Raw genomic sequence first — 24,746 nt, forward strand, 5'->3', positions numbered from 1 at the left:
TTTAGACTTTCCCTTTTTCTCTGATGTTGATGGAGCAGTTTACAAGATTCCATTTTATTTCATCTCTTACTGTATGTAATATACTCATTTTAAAAAAGCTGTGGCTGCCCTAGAGTCTTCAATACACATTTTTAGCTACTTTAAGTCCGATTCAAATAACACTGTACTGAGCATGTATAGGGCAGGTACCTAAGAACTGAATATTCTCAATTCCTCCCATTCCTTTTGTCATTCGCTGATCCAGACACTGTAATTATCCAACAAGTTTTTACTATTATTACTCTCAACACTTATCTTTTCAATCAATTAAGAATAAGAAACAATAAAACAATTATTTTGCCTTCATTTATTCCTTCTCTTTATGAGGTCTTGGTTCCTGACCTATATTAGCTTCCTTCTTCCCAAAGAATTCCTTTCACCATTTGTTGTGGGGCAGGTCTTCTGATGACAAATTCCCTCAGTTTTTGTTTGTCTTTTAAAATCCTAATTCATTCTTCACTTTAAAGGATAATTTCATTGACTATAGAATTCTGGATGCTTTCCAAATTTCAACATTTTATATATTTCACTCTCCTTTTTACATATTTCACTGTTTTCCAGCTTGCATGACTTCTGACGAGACGTCTACTGAATTTTTATCCTTGTTTCTATGTTTTTCTCTGGCTTCTTTCAAGTTTTTCTCTTTGAATAGATCATGCGTATGAGATGCCTAGGTGTGTTTTGTTTTTGTTAGTCCTGCTTGCTGTTCAGCATGCTTTCCGGATTTGCGGCTTGGTGTCTGTCATTAATTTTGGAAATATATATATGTGTATATATATGTATATATCTTCCCCTCCTGTGCTTCGCTATCTCCTTCTTCTCCTTTTGGTATTCCAATTACACATGTATGCTAGAGTTTTTGAAATTTCCCCGCCATTTTTGTATGTTCTGGAAATAGCATGGTCCTGACCTCTGGTTTTCCCCGCTTGCCTGCCTCTGTTGGCCCTTTTTTCTCAAACTACTGCCCCAGACCCTGGGTGGCAGCTGGCTGGGGCAAGCTGCAGGAGCTGTCACATCTTTCCTGCAGACACATGGCCAATTCAGTCCCTACTCTGTTCCCACACGCTCGCCCTTGCCTGTCGCTTTGCCCTCTCCCAGCTTGGCCATGCCAGAGGCAGACTGGTGCAGAGGGGACGCCTGGACTGAAATCAGGCAGCTTGGCCTGCTCACCACCCTGTGTAAATGTGGGGACACTGCTAGTTCTGTCTGAGCGCTAAACTCCTGAACTCTAAATGAAGGAGGACACCTCAGCCTCGCAGGGCTGACATGAGGATCAGACACGACAGGCATGAAGTCTGGTGTGGTTGGAGCATGCTTCAGGCAATGTCAGTCACACTAGCTCCCATCCCAGGGGTGGCTCAGTGGCATGTTATCTCGTCTCCCGAGTGGAGTGTCCCTCTGCACTTGTTCCCCTTGTGTGGGCTGGCACTGTCCCAGCAAGTGTTCTGCAGGGAAATAGTCACAAATCCCTTCTATGTTGATTAGGGATGCCCTCCTCAAATTTCCTTCACATTTTATTTCCACGGTCACCTTCTCCTCTTGGCTTCCAAATTTGCACGTAAGTTTCAGGGCTGTCTCCCAAGCACATCGGGTGGAATCACAGGAGAGGGGCTATAAAGGGGGGGGGGCACCGGGGCAAACTCTGCAGCCAGATAAGCTTGGAAAATGATAAGCTGAACAGCTTTGTCTCAATTGCTAGAAGTCTCAGAAGCTTTGTTCTCATGCTGAGTGCCATGGACCCACCGGACGCAGACACTGTGCAGCAAACTGCCTGAACAGAAGCTTTCTCCACCCCTTCCATCACTCTCAGTACCTCTCCTTTCTCCCTGTGAGGTCACCTTGCAGAAATAATGCCTGGGTGACATCCTCTTTCACAATACTGGCTGCCGTTCCAGGGACACCATGGCAAGGGTTACGTTTCCTTTCTGGTATGATACCCACAGGGTCTCCCAACCAGGGATTGGAGCCTCTGCCCCCCACAAGCTTGGAGCTGGTGCCTAATACCTGCTCACACCCCACCCCCATCCCCAATTCTCTGTCTCACAAGCCCTCCCGTCAGCCTCCAGCCTGATATGGGGACAAAAGAGGCCAACGGCTGATCAGGGAGGAGGTGACAGTGTTTGTCCTTGTGGAGGGCAGGTGCCAGGTGGGGGTCCTGGGCAAGGCAGGATCCCCCCGAGCATATTTTCACACTGAGTAGTCAATGACTCCATTAGCACTCTACTTGCTTTTTCTTTTTTAAAGCTAAATACATGGGCACAGAGTCTTCTGCTGAACACACGTACCTGTCAGCACATGTTTAACACATCTTTGTTTTGCCAAGTATTATACCTTGTGTGGTGTGTGTGACTCTATTAAGCATTTAGCAAATGCTGTTGAATGAGAGAATGGAAATTATATCCTGGAATCTTGAGAAATGCCATCTTGGGGGTGATGGTGAACAGAAAGCATAATTAAAACCAGATGCCAAGGAGATTTTTAAATGTCTCAGGGGATGACATTCCCATCACTTATTTGGTAAAAATTGCTCTCTGCTCCATCTTGAAGCCAGCTCTTTCCTGGCACAGAAAACACAGTCTAAATAGCATTTAATTCCAGCAAAGCTCTTCTCACTTCCTGCTCAGGATCCAATTTGACTTTCGGCCAATCTGGGTTGGATCCATTTGCGACAAGCCTGTCTCATCCTGGGCTAACCTTGCTGGGCTTCCTCTTGCCCCCACAAGCCACAGTAAGGGGTTCCCCCAGCATCATTTTGATGTCACCTGCCAGGTAGCAGGCCACACTTCTTTTTTTTTTTTGGCTTCATCTGGGTCTACCTCTAAGAATGGAGGCAGAGACGGCACCTGGAAGGCCTAGCATTTGTCCAGTGGGGAGAGGATGGAGCTCGGACCAGGTGCTGGCAGTTGACATGGATACAAGGAGACTGACCTGATGGATTTTTGGCGGAAAGAGCATCAGGGTCTGCTGACACTGGATGTGCTGGTAGAGGGGCAGGAAGTGGGCGAGTATGAGGCATCCAGGGTTTACATAGTTGGGTTGGAGCAACTGGGCATCACGTCATTTATAGAGGTGGGGGAGACTCACAGAGGCCCTCAGACCCTACAGGAGGGAAGGCAAGAGTGCAGCTTTGGATGTTGATAAATCTGAGATGACCTTAGGCACCAGTAAGAAAGAGGCAGTAAGGTTTGCATATCCTGGAACCCAGTGGCTAAGGGTAGAATTCAGGGACTCATCAGTGAGTGAAGCCGCAGGACTGGGTGGGACCCTCTCAGGCGTGGGCAGAGAAATGGTCCCGTGCTGAGTCCTGACGCACCCCAGGGCTGGCAGCCCCAGCTGAGAGGGAGCGGTCATTGCATGTGCCAACAAGAAAGGCACGGTGATCTAAGAAGAGACAAGGTCAGGTGGAGAGAGGGCAGATGTCAGAACGAAGTGAGTTTTGAACAGAACATGAACTGGAGAAGCAAAGACGGTGGCATCAGTGACACTTAGAAGAGAGCTCTGCTGAGAAGAAAAGATGAAAACCAAGGCAGCAGCTAGAGGGAGACATGAGGTCAGGGCACGTTTTTGTTTATTGATTTATTTTTTATGTTTGAAGACAGCGTGCCAACCAGGCAGGGCCCGTGTGGAGGGGAAAACTCAGTGGTTTCAAAGACAAAGGCTATCGCGAGAGCCGTTTTATTTCTGCGGAGGCCAGGGAGACAGAGAGCAAAAGGACTGGGTCTTTGGTATGACGGGCGTCCTCCTTGGACATAAACGGAAGGGGGCAGTGACGGACGGGGGTGAGAAAGGTGGATCTAGGGGTGACAGGAGGAGGCAGCTCCTGTTTTCCCAGTGGCGTGGGGAGCTGGTGGGCTGAGGAGGGAGGAGAAGGCGGGAGACACTTCCTTTGCATAAAGGAGAAGCAAACAGTTTACAGAATGTGTTAGGATTTCTGGGCAATTTTGTCTGCCCATTTGATCGAGAATTTAAATAGGTCCTGTAGCTATGGTTGAGTGCTTCCTGTAACTCATTTCAGAAGCCTGGGTGAGGCGCAGAGTGGGTGAGAAAGGGGCTTTAGTATGTCAGAGGAAATGGGGGGCAAGGGGGCTGAGATCAGAAAGAGGGCTGAGGATGACAGACACGGGATCTCATCTGAGAGAAGGGCAGAGCCAAGGACATAAGAGGTGCAGTGCGTCTTGAAACAGTGCTTGGTGATGCAGTGCTTTCAGCATCAGAATGACGTGATCTTGACTTTGACGGTGAAGACGTGTGCAGTAGGGCCCCTAGAATAAGGACCTTGGAGAGAGAAGTGGAAATCCACAGGTTAGATGCTCTTGCAGCTCTGGAGATGGGCTTGCCTGGGAGATGATGTGGGAGAGGGTGGAGAGCAGGAAGAGAGCACCAGGTGTACAGAGACCGCATCACTAAGAGAGCAGGGGTTCTGCCCCATGGACGCTGACGTCATGGAGGATGGTGGAAAGCAGACATGGAGGCAAATGTGAGAGTCTTTAATATACACTGGGAGAGACCGGGATCCCAGACGATGTCCACACAGGGTGGGCAGCTGATGGAATGCCACACTCTAAAGAAACTAGAATTTTTGAATAAGGAGGAAGGTAAACATGGGGGCAACAGAAGTATGAAAGGACCTTCGCTTGAATCCCAGGCCTGAGGTCCAGGTGTGTGGGTTGAGCTGTCCCAACGTGACAGCAAGACAAGGCTGGTGGTGGTCTCACAGAATAGCTGGATCTCGAGCCATAAAAAGGAGAGTATGTGCACAGGATTTGCTTATTTCTGTCTGCCTCTACTAAAATGCAAGCATTCGGACAGGGGCTTACCCTGCTTTGGTCATTGTTTCATCCTTAGTGCTTGAACAGAGCCTTAAACATGGAAGGCACTCTATAAATATTTGCTTAATAAATGTCGAATGTAAGACTGTTGCTACTTAGGGTAATATTTTGATGACCACAAAATATGCACCTTACACAATTTGTTTCCTATAAGTCAGAGAAGTTTGCTTTGCATTTTAACTACGATCTAATTTTATAGCACACAGGTACTGCAATAGGTATCATTCTATAGTGCCAGTGTTTTGCATTTCATAACTATCGAATACATCATATTATTTATAATAATTAACACTTCTATATCTCTATTTACTGTTTTGGCTACTTGGTCTGCCAAAGAATAAAAGAATATTTAGCAGTTTTGTGGGTGTCTGACATATTCTCTTCACATTTCAATCAGATTTTTTTTAATCTGCTTTGATTCTGTGTTATTTGGCACATAAAGGTTCATCATTGTTATTTCATTGTCTCAACACAAACACTTAATAAAACATTGTCCACTTTGCCCTGTTTAATTTTTCTTTACTTCGAATCACACTTTATCTTAGGTTATGATTGCCTCCTGTGCTTTCTTTGAGTTTTACTTGGTACGTATCTGTCCATCCCTTCACTTTGAATATTTCCAAATCTCTTTGCTAGTTAGATAATGTATAGACAGACGCTGGGTTTTGTTCCAGTTCAAGAGTCTGTCTTTAATTAATCAATTTATTCCCTCTAAGCTTTCTGCCCAAAGCAATGTGTTTCGTTTTATTTTTATCCCATTGTTTTTGTGTGTGTATATGTGCTTTTAATCTCTCTCTCTTTTTTTATTGTTGCCTGCATTTTATCTGTGTCATATGTTCTTTCTCTTTGTGAAGAGTGACTTTGAGGGTGACTATACAATGCTAATACTTCAATCGGTTGTGAAGTCTTGTAAATTCCTCTGGTTGTCAGAGGATGTGACCTAACCCGCACTAGGGCTGCTCTTGATGGTTTGACTCTGAAGACAAAAGGGAGCCACAGCCAAGGAGGTGGGAGGTCCACAGACGCTAGAAAGTACACGAAAACCAATTCTCCCCCAGAGTCTAGAGAAAGGGAGGCAGTTCTGCCAATGCCTTGGGTTTTAGTCCAGTGAGACCCATTTTGGACGCTCTCCTCCTGAACTCTAAGATAATACATTTGCGCTCTTAAGTCATTACGTTTCTGGTAATTTGGCGTAACAGCAACGGGGAAGCTAATGCAGATTTTGGTGCACGCGGGGATCTGCTGTAACAAATAACTGAAAATGTAGACTGGCTTTGGGGCCATTTTGGAGGTGAGGTAGCCTCCTTCTCCCGTCTCGGTTTGTGATGATTTAGCAACAGTTATGTGAAGTGTGCTGCCTGTGGTACCAGACCCAGAGTCAGAGCCGTTTTCTAGTTATCGTATCCGGCTGAACCGTATGAAACGGCTGATGTCCTGGTGTTGCTGACATTCAAAACCGACAGTTTTTTATGGTTGAACTTGCGAGTTCCTGCAGGCTGTGTGTGCACTTGTGTTTGCTGCCAAGTGTCTGCAAAGTGATTGAGTGATAAATGTCCTGTGAACTAAAACTTCCAAATTTAAATAGCTTGTGTTCTAAGATTCAGTGTTTTTTCCTCCACACTTTAATCTCTCTGACATTAGGATGCGTTTTACAAACGAGCTTTACACGACATGTCATTTTCCCTTTTTACCATGAAATCCATCATTAAATTGATGTGTCTTACAATCAGATTCAATGTCAGGCTAACATCGTGCCCTGAAAATGATGCCAGAGAAGGAAAAACAATGAGATGACCTGCTAATATTTGCTGGCATTTGATCATTGTACACAAGGCCTCCAAGTGCCCCCCGACACATATTTTCTGAGGCTGTTTGGGGAAGTGCTCCAGACGCAGACCCGGCCCTGTGTACACAGCACCTCCCCCCCACCTCCAGGCACCAGCCCTCTGCACCTGAGGGAGACGGGGAATTATTCACAGGTGAGCAAAATATGAAACTCTAATATTCCAACATTTCAGAAACTAAAGACAAGATAATTCCCTCTTTCTATGGAGTCCACGGAGATTGCTCTGAAATAAATGAGGTTTTATGTCTTCATTATCCATGAAAGATATTTAATTACATATACCTGGAAAATATATCAGTCATCTACACGAGTGCACCTAGACTCACCTTGTTGTCAAGGGAGACAGAGGCAGAATCCGCCTGCACGGGCTGAGCCAGGACTCCCCTGGGCACGTCTGCAGGCCCATTGATCTGACCTTCAGGTCTGTCTGTCTTCTGTGGGCGGGGCCATCTGGAACCCCCTTGAACGGAATGACGACCTGGGCCTGTTTGTTGAAGACGGTCCCATACTCCTGTCCAGTTTAGCATTTCGTACCAGGCGTTTCATTCTTCCATGAACTATTATTAATAGTTGCATTACACTAAGCAGGTGGGTTTGGAGGCCTCCCCCCTTGCCTGCTCAGCTCTTGTCGAGCCCTGTAGCTGAAACTGAGATAGAATATGAGAAACTGAGCCATGGGGCTTTACAGGGGAGGGGGTGTGACACGTGGGTGGTGCATGGCGCTGCCAGGGTGTGTGGACGGTGAACCCAGCGCTCCCGCTGCAGTCTGTCTTTGGTGGCGGTATGGGACACACCCGTAATTTATTTGATTGTTTGGAGATACTTCCTTTGCAGTAACTTTCACTATGGAGACATGTGTAACCAAAGCACCTAATGAATGAAAATTAAGAACTGGATTTCTGCTTCTTGGGAAATTTTATGGCAAGCGTGTATTTCTAGAAGGTGTTGGCTGTCACCCCCCTGTGAAAACCAGAGACTCAGGTAACCCTGCAAGAACCTCTGTGTCTCCTTCAGCAGCTGCCGGTTGTTTTAAGCTGCGTCCTCAGAGATGAAAGGGGGTCGTGTGCAGCCGCAAAGGGCGCTTCCTTCCGTTTCCCTCTGGGAAGCTGGGCTGCCTAAGCTGACCAATGGATGTTCTTTCTAATTTAATTTTGCTCATTTTCGACTCTGCATATCTGAAAAGTAAACCAAAAACTATTAAAATGTTGGGTCAGTGATCAGAAAAGAATGATGCAAATAGTGAAATAATTTAGGTTTTATATCACTGTCATCAGATCCTGAAAATGGTAAATCAGCTCATTTATTTTTCAAATGAGGTTTTGTGTAATACCGTTAATAAAACTAAAGTGAAATCTTGGTGAATTTATTGTGTCAGACCTTCTTAACTTATCGTGAAGACTATGGAAAATTCTGTTAAAACTTTAAACTCTAAAGACAAAAATCATTTGTTTTTGTAGAGGAATTTTAAATGCATTTTGATGAAAGAAAGTCATGGGGAAAACCATGTTTTACTAGATGAAAACACTACAGAGCTTGGCATTGATTGCGGTGCGCTTACAATTCCTAAATGGTGATATTATACCAACCAAAGACTTGCAAATGTGTTTCTACACACATGGTTCAAATCAACCCTGCCAGCTTGTGTAACAAAGCTGACTTTAGATATGAAAACGATACCAGCACTTGTATTATACCCAGACTCAGGTGGGTCTTTAAAATATTGGGGCCTGGAAGTCCTATTTTATAAATCGAGCTAACTGCCCCCAAATGGTACTACACCTTTGGTAAGGAAATCCTCTACAATTCAGTTACCTGTCATTCAAAGATCTTTGAGTTCAGAAATCTGTAACCAAAGAATTCTATATATGAAGTTCCAAAAATTAATTTGAGGTTTAACGCTTTGGGCCATCTGCCCCAAATTATTTTGACATGAGTCCATCTAAGGCAAGCAAGAAAATGATCAGATTAAACACTGAGATTTCAACAGTGATAAGATTACTTTTGAAATTCTATAATTGCATCTGGGAATAGACCAACATGTGAGAGGACGCGTTTGCTGAAACTCTTGTTCCTGCAACATTTTATTATGAGAAGTTTGAAGCACACAGAACAATGGAGAGACCTTTACAGAGAATCCCATGCACCCACCACCTCTGTTGTGCTATTAACAATCAATTACAGTTGCTCTTCACATCCACCTGTCCATTCATTCATCAATGCATCGTGTCAGTTCAGTTCATTTTAATGTAAGTTGTAGACAAGAGTACCTTTCATCCTTAAGTATTTCAGACGCAGCTTATAGTCTTGACATTATATGTGTTTATAGTTCTTTTCAGTTAGAATTTATACACTGTTAGGTGCACAATTTTTAGGGTAGTACTTGAGCAAACAACATGTAGAATGTTTCCATTTTCTGGTTTCCTTTTTCCACTCCACCTCCATCCCAACGCCTTGGTTCATTCCACCGTAGATCGGTCCAATCTGCTGCGGGAACACACAGAAAGGAGGTGTGGGTCAGGCTTCTTTCACTCAGCGGTGGCTGGGGCATCCATCCTCGGTATCGGGGTTTTGTGCATCACCACTGCTGTCTCCTTGTTGCTGAGCACACAGCGTCTGTGTGAGCCGTGACTACACTGCAATTGAGCAGTTGTCCCCGGGGCTGTTTCCAGATTGGGGTTATTTATGAATAACACGGCTAAGAACACTCTGGAGTCAGTCTTCTCATAGACATACAATTTCATTTCATGGGCATGTGCTTGTTTTAGAAGAAACTGCCCAGTATTTTCCCAAGTGGTGGTAGCATTCTAAAATGTCACCAAAAATGGTCAAGAAATCAACTGAGTCACAGCCTAGCCAACATCTGGGGGTTTGCCAGTGCTTTTAGTTTCAGACATTTTGTATTTGTGAATGAAGGATACCCCTTATTTTGGTCTGAATTTGCGCTTTCCTCCACGCTAACGATTTTGAACACCTTTTTGCGTGCTTCCTGACCATTCATGTATCTTCCTTAAAATCTTCTGCCTGTTTTTAGTTAGGTTGTATGATTTTTTTTTATCGTTGAGCTTTGGGGTTCTTTAGCTAGTCTTGATAAAAGTCCTTGTCGGAAACAGATTTTGCAAATATTTTCTCGCAATCTGTGGCTTGCCCATTCATTTTCCTAATGCTGCCTTTTAAGAAAAAGGTATGCATTTCATGGTCAAATTAATTACTTTTTTATTATTTTATGTTTATTGCTTTTTGTGTATTAAGAAAACTTCACATGTCCCCAAGTCATGAAGATATTCCTTTGCATTTTCTTCTAGAACTTTACAGTTTTCAATTGTTATATACTCATATATTGTCAGGTCAGAGTTGAGGTTTATGCTTTTCCTAAAGAAACCTTGTTGTTCCAGCACCAGTTGTGGAAATGACTTCCTTTCCACATTGTTTTGCTTTGGAGCTAATCTTCAAAAGTTCATGGACTATGTTTGGGGGCTGTTTCAGTAACAACGTCTTCTTACACCACCACCGTGCTGTCTTCATTAGCTTTACAGTAAGTTTTGAAGTCAGGAAGTATAAGTTCACTTACTTTATTCTTCTTTATAAAGATTTCTTTTAGCATTCTAGATATTGCTCATTTATTTAGAAGTTTTGAACCAACTTGGCAAATTCTATAAAAATGCCTGTGGAATTGTTTCAGGGGTTACATGGAATCGAAAAGTCAGTTTGAGGAGAAGTGATGTCTTAACACATGGATTGAGTCATCAATCCAAGGAGAAGGGCTATCTCTCTTTTATTATAGATTTTATTATTTATTATAGATTGGGCTACTCAGATTTTCTATTTCCTCTTGAGTCAATTCTCATATGTTTTGTTTCAATAAACATATTTAATTTGTCAAATTTTTTAGCATAAAAGTCTTCAGAATATTCCATTATTTCCCTTTAATATTCATAGAATCTGCAGTGACATCCTCCCTTTTCTTCATGTTACACGTAATTTGTATTCTCTCTTTCCATGAATCACGTTAGAAGTTTATCATTATTTTATCTTCAAAACACCAATTTTGGGATTCATTAATATCTCTGTTGTTTTTCTGATCTATATATTACTGATTTCCATTTTTATCTCTATTATTTCCTTGTTTCACTTACTTTGAGTTATTTTTCTTTACTTCCTAGCTCCTAAAGATAAAACTTTATATCACTGAATTTATGTCATTTTTATTTTCTAATATGAGCATTTATGTATGATTACAAAGATTACTTGGGGTGCTCCCTGCCATTTATTCTCACACATGCTTTAATCACACTGATAAATTAAGTGGGGATCTTACCTGTAAGTTTCCAGGAACCACAGGAATGAACAGATACTCACCAATTGCTTCCATAGCGGCAAAGTTTGTGTCTGTTTAAGCCCAGGCTGTGGACCAGCGGCCACAGCGGGGTCTGTGGGGCGGCCCCGGCTCCCTGGGCGAAGGTCAGTGATGTCTCTGACATACGGAGCACTGAGATTGGGCTCCGAGATCTGTGGCTCTGTGACACGTGCTCAGAGTCGTTCCACGAGGACAGGCCAGGGCAGCCTTGCTGGGGAGCGTTTTCACTGGGGCCAGACCTGACTCTTGCCCCGTCTTGGAGAAAATGCTCAGGAAAGTGCTGGTGGCACCGTTACGGGCACCTGGTGACCCAGGAGCTCCAGGCGGTGGGAGGGCTCAGAGGGGCTGACAGACAGAGGCACAGGACTGCAAAGGGCAGCTTCACGGGGACCTGGGAGAGGCCGGGACCCGTGGGCTGCAGCTGCTTCTACTACGGGTGCCTCCCTGGCTTGATGGATGGAGGGGGCAGATGAGGTCGCGGGCCAAGGAAACCTGTTTGCTCTGTGCAGCCTGCTTGTCCCAGTTCTCTGCCGCTAAGTTTTAGGTGTTTTTTTTTACTTTGAAATATCTGCCAATGTTTATTTATTTAATTTTAATTAATAGCCTTTATTTCCTTTGAGCAGTTTTAGGTTGGCAGAAAAATTAAGTGGAGCAGACAGAGTTCCCACTTACCGCCCCCACAGTCTGCCTTAGTGTGTGAGCTTGTTCCCACTGGTGAGCCCAGGCGGGTGGCTTATCAATAACTGAAGCCCCCAGTTTGCACGGGGGTCACTCCTGGTGTTGGATAGCCCATGGGTAATTGACACAGGAATAAGGACGCAATGCCACCATGGCAGTGTCACACAGAGAAGCCTCACAGCCCTACAAACCCTCTGAGCTCCACCTGCCCGCCCCCCTCCTGCCAGCCCCTGACAGCCACTGGTGCGCTTACGGTCTTAGGTTCTGCCTTTTCCAAAATGCGATAGAATTGAAATTGCACAGTATGTGGTTTCTTCCACTCAGCAATGTGCATTTCAGCTTCCTCCACGCCTTTCCATGCTTCGAGACCTCATTTCTTTTGATTGCAGAAGCTCTTCTAGGTTTTATCTTATAAAGAAGCTGTGTGATTTGCCTGGAACCATCAGCCTTTGACAACTGCATAGAACTTAGAATTCTACCCACAACCCGAGGAGACTGGCATCCCTGCCTTCCTCTTCGGGCCGTGAGAGGAGAAGCCCTCAGCCGCACCGTGGTCTTCTGATTCCATGACTCCAGGCCAGTTGTTTTGCAGGCTGCGGGCAAACCCAGCCTGGCTGCATCGTCCCACCAGGAACGTTGTTAGAGATGCAGAATCTCAGGCCCTTCCCCAGACCTACTACATCCCAACCTGCATGTGAACGAGGTCCAGGTGGACAGCTGACGGTCGCCCTGCCCGTCCTACAGGAGCGCCAGCCCTCCTTGGCACACACAGCCGCAAGCTCCTGTGCTCTTCAGCCATAACTGCTGCTGTACACACATTTTTTTTTTCTATGCTCAAGGTTATCGCGGTGTTTTGCAAGCTGACAAGCTGAGAGCTTATCTTGGGGTAGGAAGATCCATCCTTATTTTGAGGAGCCCCAGAATTCACGCTCTGAGCCCCTGATGATACCCCCAGGCTCAGCCTAACCCAGCTCAGCAACAGGGAAATGAAAAGGGGACCCAGACCAGCCAGAGTGGGTTGGAAGCTCCAGAGAGGTGGGGGGACGCCCTGGATGTGTCAGACGTGGGAATTCCCAGGAGAATTCTCATCTTTGGGTGCCATCTAGGGCCTCTGAGACTGGGGGTGTGTGGGTGTGCAGGGGGCCGGGCCACACAGCCCAGGACGGAGGCAGGCACAGAGGAAGAAAGTCACAGCCATAGTGGGAAGGTCCACACGGCCAGGGGAGGGGGAGGGTGATGACGTCACCGAGCGGTGGGTCCTTTCTTTGGAGGAGCAAAGAGACAGGTCTGTGGGGAGATGGTCTGGATCTGAGTCCACAAATGAGAAGGCACCTTCAATTCTCCATTTCTCGAGTAATAGAGGCGACTTTGTTCCTCATTAGAATGTTTGTCACTTGCAGCACACTGGCCTGCGGGACACACTGGTCAACAGGGAGGGCAGCTGCGCTTGTCACAAGCCCTGGTTAAGGACAAGTCCTCTGACAGCACCCAAGTCACCTGACCCCTCATCCCCACAACCACCGATGAAGCGGGAACTATCGTCCCCTTCTTGGGTGGGATATCGGAAGACAGGGGGCATAAGTGACACATCCAGGGCACACAGCGCAAGTGGGGATGTGTTTGAAGTGCCAAAGGTATTTGTGGGTTTTAGCGTTCACCTTCGGTTCCTCCGTCCCTCAGTCCCTTCCCATGCAGACCCCGTCGGTCAGCAGTGGCTGACGTTTACTGGGGCGTGAAGACCCTAGAGACGAGCTGGACTGAATTAGCCGATGATTTAAATTTTTTTCAATAAAAGGAAAAGTTATAAAATGTTGTTACTAACCTTGACTCCATCCACTCTGCTAAAGAAACGCCCCTGGGCACCCGTCGTGTCCCAGCCGGTGCATTAGGGGTAAAGGTTATCATGGTAAACAAGGCACTTTTATAGCAAAACACATTTATCAACTAGGTATTCAGAAAGTCTGATGTGCCTGGCTCTACAGTGGTTTAGGGGGCCCAGCCACACTGGGGACCCCATGGCGGAGGGGTGAGGGGGTGTCTCTGGCATCCCTATCTTTTGTTCAAGAGGCAAAATAAATTCTGTGTTAGGTTTCATCCCACTGCCTTCAACCAAAAAAAAAAAAAATGTGTCTTTTTCCTCACTGTTGTAATGGCCATATTCCTGGGAAGACTGGTTCCTGTACGAACAGGGCCTCGTTCAGGCAGGGCAGGTGGGGGGTGGGGGCGCCTGGGGACCCGGTTCAGATAAGCCCTTCGCAGCTGCGTCGCTGCCTGTGCCTGCCCTAAATGATAACATTATTTAAACTTCACGTTCCTCGCTCTGCAGATGACATGGCAGAAGCACCTCGCATACGGGAATTAAAGCAGAGCGTGAGCACAGGGGTCTGGACACACACGCACTGAGCTGGACACACACGCAGTCCTGCTGGAGGAAGGGCGGACCCCAACTTCCCAACAGCTCCCGGGGGTAGTTTCATGTCTAAATGCTTCTCTTTCAGAAGCACCCCTCTCCAATAAAAAACAACAACAAACAAGCAAATGAATAAAATGCATCAAAGCCAGTAGCTTTTTAGAGAATCTGAAGTCAGGGCCCCTAAAACACCCCCATGTCTTCCCTCGAAGTCTCAGGGCCAAGGCACAGACACCTCACCAGCAAAATGAACCCCCACACCAGCCATCAGACCCCGCCTGCGTTTAGTGGGGCCAGCTTTTCTTAACATGTAATAAATAAAGCAGGGAAAGTGGGGCGATGCTGATTCTGTGAGCGTTTGTGGGAGACATTAGTAATTACAGCATCACTGAAGTGACAGTGAAATGCTGTTTTCCCTTTATTGTAATTAACACTGATAGTGGTGACAATCCCCAGTCCTGTGTTTCTGTGATATGGAGCGTAGAAGAACTCCCAGAACTTTACAAACTGTGCTCATCGGTGCAGCTCCCAGAGCCGTGGGTGGGACGTGTCCCTGACACTCATCCGAGAGCTTGGCAGTGAATGAGCCTGGATGGGAGCTGGAGACCAGCCCTCTCTTCCTGGCTGTGCTCCCACTCACCAACACGGCCTCGGGGCAGGCCCTGGTCCTCTCAGAACCTCAGTATCATCTTCTAGAAAAGAAAAGGGCTGGATGCTGTGCTTAGGAAATGTCTCCTAATATGATATTCTTGGGTGAGAAACTAACTGGATAAATCAGATCAGACAAACCCCTGTTGTCTTAATTATCTGGAAGTCTCAGACTGAGGGGTATGAGAGATGGACGAATTTGATCGATGTGTGAACCACCACTGCCATGACAGTTTTCTGTTCTGTAAAACGGGTCTTATAATGACCTTTTGGGGTGTTCTGAGATTCAAAGAGAGAAAATCTCCAAAGTATCTACGTCAGCGACCCTCACATGGTAGACACAGAATTGAGGACAGCTGTTACTATAGCTGGTTTTATGCCCAGGCCCTGCCACCAACCAGCTGCGGGACTTTGCTCACCTGTGAAAGAGGACAGATCCTGTCCAGTCGCCTGGTCACCACTACAGCGAAGGCCAAAGCATGGCGAGCTGTGGGACATCATTCAGGACACTTGAGCTCGGGTGTTTTCGGGCTGAGTTCTGGGTTTACCTGGCTGCATCTGCCAAATGTCAGCCCAGAGGCAGTGGGTGGGGTAGCTCTGACCCCACAGCCTCCCCACACCCACCAGCTGTGGAGCAATGGCTTTTCCACGATCAGAATGATTTTTCCCACAAGCACCGTCGCTTTCTGCCTTTCCCCCAAGTAACCTCAAAACCAGGAGAAGAGCACAGCAGGGAATGGAAGTGACACAGCTTCCAGCTAAGTGTCTGAAACATTACTGGTCTCCAAAGTCCGTTTCTGCAGAACAGTTGCATCCATTTCTTTCCATTATTAAAAAAAAAAAAAAAGAAAGAAAGAAAGAAAGAAAAGTGGAAAAGTCCATGAAATCCATAGATTTGGGCCTGGGGTGTGATTCAGAGCCCATTAGCCTAAGGAGGTGACATCCTGGCAGACTCTGAAGCCCATTGCCAGTCTCACGGGTCCCCTGCCCGCCATTCAGGGCTGGACCCTAGAACTCCGCCCCCCTCCCCTGCAGCCCAGGCCGTCCACTCTGGCCCCACAGTGAGCAGCTTCCCAGAGACCTTCCTGCCACAGCAGCACTGACTGTGGGTGGGGGTCTGGGCTCCAAGGGCGGGGTCCACGGAGCAGCCTGCCTCCTGGTGGACTCATAACTAGCTCCAACGCTTCTGCTTTGGAAAGTGCACTGGTGTCCTCCCACGCCCAAGCGCTCCCTGCATGGTGCTCTGTATGAGTTTTAAATTTGATTTCACAGCCATCAGGGTTTTGCAATATGATGAGAATTACCATTAAGTGTGGATGCAGCTCGGGAGATAATGTGATTATTAAAAATATCCGTCTGTGCGTACACGCTGCTTCGCTCTTCACAGCCCTTCCTGACAGGAAACCTGGGCTGGATGTATTGTTATTATTTTATTGTTATTACTCCCATCTTTCAATTCACAAAACTGAGGCTCGGAGCTGTGTGCTGCCCGGGGGTGAAGCCCCTGTCTGTGGTGGGGGCCTTGCTCCTTTCACTGGGTTGACAGGTGCCCCCGTGTGTCAGGTCCTGGTGCCCAGGGCCTGAGGATGGCAGCTTATCAGGAAGGAGCGTCTTTGCAGAGGATCCTGAGATGAGATCGACCTGGATTAGGGTGGGCCCTCCATCCGTTGACAAGCGACTTATAAGAGAGAGGAAGAGAGACCCCAGGGAGAGGGCATGTGACGACAGAGGCAGCAGCCAGAGCGACTGGTCTTCACTCCAGGGAACACCATGGACTGCCAGGAACCACCAGAAGCCGGGAGAGAGGGAGGCCTGGGGCAGATGCTTCCTCAGAGCTCCAGACGGAGCCGACCGGGCCGACAGCTTGTTCTCAGCCTTCTGGCCTCCAGGACCGTGAGAGAATAAACTTCTGTGGTTTTAAGCCCCCTCCCCGGCCCCACCCCCGTTTGTGTGAACTTGCCATGACAGCCCAGGACACGAAAACACACGAATCCACAGCCCGGAGCTGCCCTCCCCCGCACCTCCCACTCTGTTGGAGTGGACTGTTGGCTGCGATGCTTTGGGGGGAAGGACAGCCTGGCTCACAGCGGGCACCCAGGGACGGGCCCTCTGCACTCAGCTAAGGACAGGCCCGACACTGGGTCCTGTCCCTGCCTCCTGACTACTGATCGTCCCTGGTCACTCTTTTGCTACCAGCGGCCCCCTCCCCTTTGCCAGCTCTGAAACCTCGCTGATTGCTCGAGCAGAGCCACTCTGAGCTGGGGAGCTGATGACAGTGGCAGGAGAATGGGTTGCCTACCTTGAGCCCTGGTTAAGCCGTAGGTGCTGTACGTCACTCTCCGTCCTGCAGCAGAAGACGTATCAGGGCTCCTGACGCTGCTGCACAGAGAAATGCAGTCTCTTCTGTAAGGCCCTGGGCTGGGAATGGCAGAGCCAAGCTGGACCTCAGCCAGGCCTGCGTGGGGTGGGGGACTGGTTCCATTGTCATCTCGCGGAGCTCAGCGCCCACCTTCACGTGACGCGCTGCAGGCCAGAGCGGATGCCAAGCCCCTGCAGGGAGCGCAGGAAACGTCCCGACCCCTCACCCAGGAGTGAAGTCCTGTTACAGCATTGTTAGCAGTTACGAGAATGCATCCCTTTATTTAATCCCAAACACCTTCCTTTGAAAACCCTCCATTATAGTTTTGCAGAAACTATACATCCTTAGATGCTTCTCACTGCTACGACTTGGGATGGATTCAGAAGGAAGGCAGAGGTGAAATAAAAAAGGCACACGTTTTAGAAAATGTGATATTTAAAAGGCAGTTGGTCCTCAGTCTGAAAATCTGACATTTGAAAGCCACCTTCGATTTTTCCAAAAGGGGAAAAAAGAAGGATCTATTCCTGCCTACAGAGAAAATGCATAAAACTGGAGAGTTTTGCTTAGAGAAAGTAACATTTTCATTTTCTCTCTGTGAGAAGTTGGGTTGCAAGAGAAAAGGTAAGATTTTGTCCTGCAAGACCCCTGGGAGTCAGGAAAGAGGGCAAAAGTAGGAGGGGCCTGGTGGCAATTTGTACCCAGCGTCCCCCAGCCCCCAGGTCTCTTCCCGAAGATGCTGGGTCCCAGGCTGCAGGGGCGGGGGATGGGGGGCCACTTAGCAATGACAACTGCATGTATGGTGGGTTTCAAAGTTTGGACCTAAGTAGGATCCTTTACTCAGACCTGGTGGTAGAGGGACTGCCCAGCCTGCAGGCGGGGAAGCCTGTGTGTCCGAGGCTGCTGTCTGTCTGTCTGTCTGTCTGTCTGTCTGTCTGTCTGTCTCTGCCCCTCTCTGTGCAGCTGTGGGGTGACTACATGGGGAGAGCTCATGAGATGCTTAGGGAAGGCAGGAGGGAGAGCAGGAGGGAGGAGGGGTGACCCAGGCCTCCCTGCCAGCCTGGTCACCGTGAGCTTGCCGGGATGGACTCTCCCATCTGGGAGGACGCGCAGGCCACTGGGCCACACACAGAGCAGAGGTGCTGTTTCTTCCCCACATGTTTCCCACACCTCCTGTGCCTGGCGGAGGGGCAGAGGGACCTGTGCCCCTGGGCGGGCAGGCAGGTAAGACAGCGTGTTCCCGGCTCCAATGGGGACAGTGGCGGCTGCAACCAGAGGCCCAACCTGGAAGCACGACGGCTTCCCGAGGCGGCAAAGCCAGGGCTGCCTGCAGGTGAGGGTGGTGTGGGAGGTGGGCGATGCATCTGGGCTCGCCCAGGGAGGGCTGCCCCCACGCACACAGAGCCACCCCGGGCTTGGAGCCAGGGGCTCACGTCCTGCCTGCAAACTGCAGCGTCACACCCCAGGGCCCAGCTGCGGGAGGCCTATGGAGAAAGGGCTCAGACCTGCCATGCTTGGCAGCAGCCAGTGAAGCTGGTGGCCCAAGGTTCAGACAAAGCCCAAGTGACTGAAACTCCACCAGCCCCGTCGCCCGGACTGCAGGTGGGAAGGAGGTGAGGAGGGGTCCCAGGACGGGAGGTGGCGGAGAGGACTGCCCCAGGGCCGCCGGCAGAGAGCCTGCCAGAGTCAGGCCACAGCTGGCTGAGTCTCTGGCCCTGGGCAGGCTTTGTCTCTAAAGTGAAATATTGTGCCGTGTCTGTACTTGGAGTCCAACAGCGGGGGATTTTCGTGAGCACCAGGACCAGGAGAGCGTCCCGGAGTCACGGCACAGATTTTGCTGTTTACGTTTTCCTTTCCTGTGTGGTTGGTCTTGTTTCTGTTTTTAGCATCTAAAGGGTCCTGTCCAGGAAGAGCCCCAGGTTGAATGAGAATTCCAGGTCCCCTGTGGCTTCTCCTCGTCACAGACCGTGGTGTGCACAGATGCTGCACGTTTGGAGTTAAGAAGAGCACCTGGCCACGTTTCTCGTGATCTTCCTGTGGGTGAGAGGAAGGGCCGTGCGTGGAGGCCGTCACCCCAGACCAGAAGCCGTGAGCGTCCGGTGACACAGTGGGTTTCAGGACGCGATGCTGGTTCAGCTGGCGGGGTTCAGCCACGTGACGTTGTTGGCCTTGCTCACACACAGCGCCCTCCGGGCTGGGTGGGAAATGACCCGCCAGCACCGGGGCTCTGAGATACTGTGGGACCTGAGGTGGCTGCAAAGCAGCCCCCATGTGTCCTGACCTAAAAATCCATGGGGGTCACTCTTGGGTTTCTGTCACAGTCGACCTGGATGATTCAGTCTCTGTGGTGACAATGTTTGTGCATGTGTCTCAGTGTTGTTCTCCAGAGGGATGTCTGAAGAATGACACTCGCATTTGCAGGGCTCTGTGGAATTGTCCATGTGGGTTCATTCAGCAGACACGTGCTGGGCGCCCAGTGGGGACAGAAGGACCCCAATGTCGTCCCCAGCTGCCTTCCCACTGCCCCGCCGTGGTCCAGGAGGCACCAGCGCTCCCTTAGATGCCAGCACCAGGCTCTGGGTTCTCACATCCTCCTTCAATGGCTTCTAGCGTGACCTGTTTCGGTCTCAGCCTTGATCAAGCCATGGCCCCACCGACAGCCATTGCTGGGCTTCATTCACACGAAGAGCCACTGAAGGTCACGTGCTCCTGTTCCCAGCCTTCGCCCCACAGCCTCTGTGCTGCAGCCAGCACTGCAATCCAGACACACCTGGAGCTCTCTAGACCCCAGGCTTCTGCTCACAGCTGGCCTGCACTCTGAACGTTCTTCTTTGTCTTGTCTCACCCTGGTTCTTTCTCACTGTCAGCTGAGGCTGCTGCAACAAACACCACAACTGGGGGTTACACAACAGACATTAGGTATCACTGCACTGCAAGCTGCAATCTGAGGTCAGGGTGTACCGTGGTCGGTCAGGTTCCGGTGAGGACCCACTTCCGGGTTTATAGACGGCTGCCTTCTCCCGGTGTCCTCACATGGTTCAGGGGGCAGAGAGACAGACAGAGAGAGTGGAGAGTGTTTCCCCCCCACGCAGACATACTTCCTGGTATCTGGGTTTGCGCGCCTGGCCTCACCCTGCAGGAGAACCAGCAGAGCAGCAGGACGCACGCTGGCCTGTGTGGCGTCCTGGTGTCCCTGTGCTGAGTTTGTTCATCCAGACGTGAGGATCGATCCTTCCGTCCAGCGTCTCCTGGAAGCCGCTTACGTCGACTGCAGCCCTGCTGCTTCCTCAGAAACAGGAAAGGAGGAAAAGCTCTGTGAAAACATAACATACACGGAGCCACTTTAAAATGGAGCCAGAGGTGCTCTCCCTGCCCCCAGGAACTGCCAGGCACCATCTTAGTCCTCAAGCCTTTGGAAAGTTAAAACAGCAAAATGACTTCTGACGCGGCTGAAGGCAACACTGTGTCCCAAAGAGCTGTCTGCAAGGGTAACAAGAAAACACTTGCGATGACTCCTGGACTGGTGGCTACCGAATTGCAAATCAAAAACATTGTTTAGAATTGGTGTCCCTATGTCACGTTTCTGCAGCATGGATGTCATTGTCCCCCTTCCCCGTCTCATAAACACCTCCTAATCGGAACACCATTTGGGCTCTGCCTGAATCAACATGTCCCAAATAGCTGTTCTTTAGGGTCTCAAATAAACGCGTCTTGCCTGGCACTTTGGCCTTTTATTTCTAGGTTAACAGCTCCCCAGTCATTACATGAGTCTCCTCCCATCCAGGGGGTGACTGTCCCCCCTGTGAATGTCGACTGCCTAGGGGACTTTCTCAGAAGGTTACAGAGGGGACGCGTGCCAGTTCTATGCCAGCCCCTACAGGCCCCTCGGCTCCCACCCTCTCGTGACGCCCTGACTCCGCTGTGCCAGGCCAGGCAGGGGCGCAGCCATGTGACACCACCTGGGAGAATCTAGTTGTCTTGGCTCGGACCTCAACACAGACACAAGGAAAGCCCGACAAAGAAAGCCCGGACCCAGCCCTGCATGGAGTTGGCCCGTGCGGCACAGGGTGCATAGCCCAGCTCACAGGCTCGGCAGAGGTCAGAGGACGCTGTGGGGTGAAGCAGGCATGTGTAGGCCCCGGGGAGGCCGTAGGGAGCAGTGTTGACTGGGACGCTCCCCCATGACGTGGGGCTCAGTGTCCCAGCACGGGCTGAGGAAGGCGCCCTGAGGGCCTGATTCCTTCTGAGTCCTGGGGTTGACAGCCTCGCTAAGCGGCTTGGCACTGCCTGCCCTCGCGGCCAGGGCTGGCAGCAGAAGACACCATGGTGTGGGTGTGACAGGATGCAGGCCAGCACAGCAGGTGGGCGCTGAGTCCTTGAGGCAAGGCGGACGTGGTGTCTGCTGTGGCCAGTAGGGCCAGTGTGGCAGCCGGTGTCCTGACCACGGGGACCCCTGTGCCGGCTCATGGGTCAGGGTCAGCGTGCTCCCAGCAGTGAGGCCGGCTATTGCCAGCAGCTGCCTCACAGCTCCCATAGTTAAAACCACAGCGTTGTACGCAGGAGGCTGCTGTCAGCTGCCACCCTGGGAAGTCCTGTCCCTGCCCAGGGCCCACACCTCAGTCTGTCCACAGACCCACATTTCATTATTGTGTTTTCCTAAAGAATGTGGATGAGAAAGGTCTGAAGTCAGAGGAAGCAGAACCAGCTACCGCAGGGTGAGCAGCAGCTCGGGGGCAGGAGAAGCGGCAAGCGGACTGTGTTCCGATAACAGATTCGAGATGACGTGGAAAGGGAGCACTTTGCACAATCACCACGACAGCGTGAAAACCACCCTGGGAGGTGGGTACGGTTATTATCCCTTTGGCAGGTGATGAGGATGGAGACACAGAGGTAAACGTGAGCCACCCAAAGGCACAGAGCTGTCCCTGCCAGACCCAGGGTTCTTGGCCTCCACGTGTAAAATGGTGCTGTGCACACAGTAGGAGCTCAAGAGAGATTGGGCCTCAGGGAGACTTGGAAGTGAGTGTCTGGGTTTGGAAGGTAGAGGGAAAGCCGCAGACTTCACACCAGGTGGGATGTGTGTGTCAGAGTGGGCTGAGTTAGGCGAGCTTTGAGATTGGCTCAGCAGCCTGCCAGGCGACGTGGCCAGAGGAGACAGGGGCCGCTTGGCTGCGGCGGACGTGCGTCTGCACCCACCCTGCTGCCAGCCGTCAGGGATACAGTTGGCTGGAATCTCCTTGACATGTGGACATCTCTGGGCCCTCAACATCGCGTCCTGGAATTCTCCTTGTCATCCAGTGATTTAGACGGCTCCAGGGTCAGGAGCCTTGTGGAATTTCTGAAGAAAAAGGGGGCATTTGCAAATGAGGGCACTACCCCCGTCACCAAAGAGAAGAGGGAGGAACAAAGAGGTTAATTAATTTTCTCTGAGGTCTCACCGAGAGTCAACTCATAACTGGATAAGAAAATTTAATTCTAATGACTTTATAAATGATACTCTCCACGTCCACCTGCCCTCCTGTCCCCACACCGGCCACACTCACCCGCCAGTCCTGGGCCCACTCCTTCCCACCAGGGTCCCCACCTGAAAGTCTGGTAAATGTCATTCCATGTGACCCTGAGAATATTCCCCCGCGAGAGGCAATTTCACTTGTGCATTTTGCAAATGGCTGAAATGGGCAGGGCTTGTTCTGCACGCAGGGCTCTCGTGTGCTCCTGGATGTAAGTGGCTGTGGCCATCGTCACCCCGACAGGTCCCTAGGGGAGATGGCGGGCTGCATGTGGGTCAGGGCCCAAGCTGGGGACCTCTCACGTGGGCCTGTGGCTGGGCTCCGGACCCCAGGCGGGAGCGGCTGAGCCATGAGCAGAGTGTGGCCGGGAGGAGAGATGGTGGAGAGGGTGGGAGTGTGGGCAGTGGAGAGGGTCCGCACACTTGGGAGACAGGCCCCTGAATGTGCACCCTTCCCTTCTGGCAAACTTGGGGGTCTCTGAGGGAGCCACCGTTTCACTCCCAGTGCCGCTGGAAGCCACCCTAACTCCCCCTTGGCCTGGCCAGTGCCCTTTGTCACGGCCTCCTGGAGGCTCCCGTCTGAGGGCAGCCCCTTCCCAGGCCCCAGGACTGCGTTCTCCTTTCCTCACAGTGACTCACCGTGCTGTCACTTAGCCGATGCCTCTGATGCCTGAGGGGCAAGGCTTCCTCCAGCTGGTCCCCAGGTGCTGCCGACTCGTCAGATTCCTGGGAAATGCTCCCTCAGGGAGCATCTGCTGAGCGGGGCAGCGTTTGAACGACTGAGTGAACGACGGCATCTGATGTGGGGCTCAGGGTGTAACATATACTAGGGGCTCAGGGCGCGGATGGGTGTCCCCACTGTGGGACTGTGGGTGCCCCACCTGTTTCTTCAGGAAAGGACTTTTACAAAGGATGAGGGGAGCTCTCAAGGTGACCTTGAACATCGGTGCTGGGTCAAACATACGGGTCCCGATCCCCAGAACCAACAAATGCTGGTCCATGAAGTCAAAGGGACTTTGCAGATGTCATTACACGAAGGACCTGAGGTGGGCAGGTGGTCCGAGTACCCAGGTGGACCCTAAGTGCAGTCACAGGGGTCCTTCTTGGAGGGACACAGAGGAGACTGGGCTGTGGAAGAGAAGGCCGTACGACAACAGAAGCAAGATGGTGCACTGCTGGCCTGGAGATGGAAGAGGCCAGGGGCCAAGCAACACGGGCTTAGAAGCCGGAAAAGGCCAGGGAGCAGCTTCTTACCCAGAGTGGCCAGGAGAGCCGACGCCTGAGACACCCTGGGACGTGGAGGTCACACCTCACACCCTCACACAGCGGGCAAATGCGTGTGTGTTGTGAAGCCACCCAGCTCATGGCGATTTGTCACAGAAGCTGAGGAATCTCATACAACCTGTAACCGCCCTTGATCCGTGGGTGTTGTGCTGGAGCCGAGGCTGGGGCTGCCGCACTCCTGTGGGACCCACCTGTCCCAGCGTAGGAAGAACTGACAGAGGTGCCACTGCCTCCTCCCGTCTACGCGAGGCCACCGGGAGCTGCTGCACCGGCCAGGAGGGGTCTCCCATCCTCCCAAGGCCCCGTCTGTCTTCCCACTGACCACTGGCCACGTTCTCAGCCCTGGAGAACTTCAACGGCCGACTGCTCTCTCCCAGCTCAGAGCCTAGAGAGGGGGGTTGACCCCTGTCCCCAGGCAGCATGCCCAGCACCGGTCCCAAGAACGAAAGCTGTGGGTTTCTTCACGAATAAAGGTACATGGGAGTAAAAGGGATCCAATATTTGGTGATGGAAGGAGAACTGATTCTGGGTGGTGAACGCACAATGCGATATATAGATGATGTAATACAGAATTGCACACCTGAAACCTATGTAATTTTACGAACCATTGTCACCCCAATAAACTTTAATTAAAAAAAAAAAAAAAAAGAAAACCAAAGAATAAAGTCATGGAGCGCTCATTTCCGTGCCTCAGGAATCTTCTCCTTGACGACGCCAACCTCCAACTCGCCACATAGCTTTCAGTCTGTCGTCACAAACACACAGACATGTGCCCAAATATGCCCAGGTGGTG

Source organism: Rhinolophus sinicus, linkage group LG02 (genome assembly GCF_036562045.2).
Source record: "Rhinolophus sinicus isolate RSC01 linkage group LG02, ASM3656204v1, whole genome shotgun sequence".
Taxonomy (NCBI): Eukaryota; Metazoa; Chordata; class Mammalia; order Chiroptera; family Rhinolophidae; genus Rhinolophus; species Rhinolophus sinicus.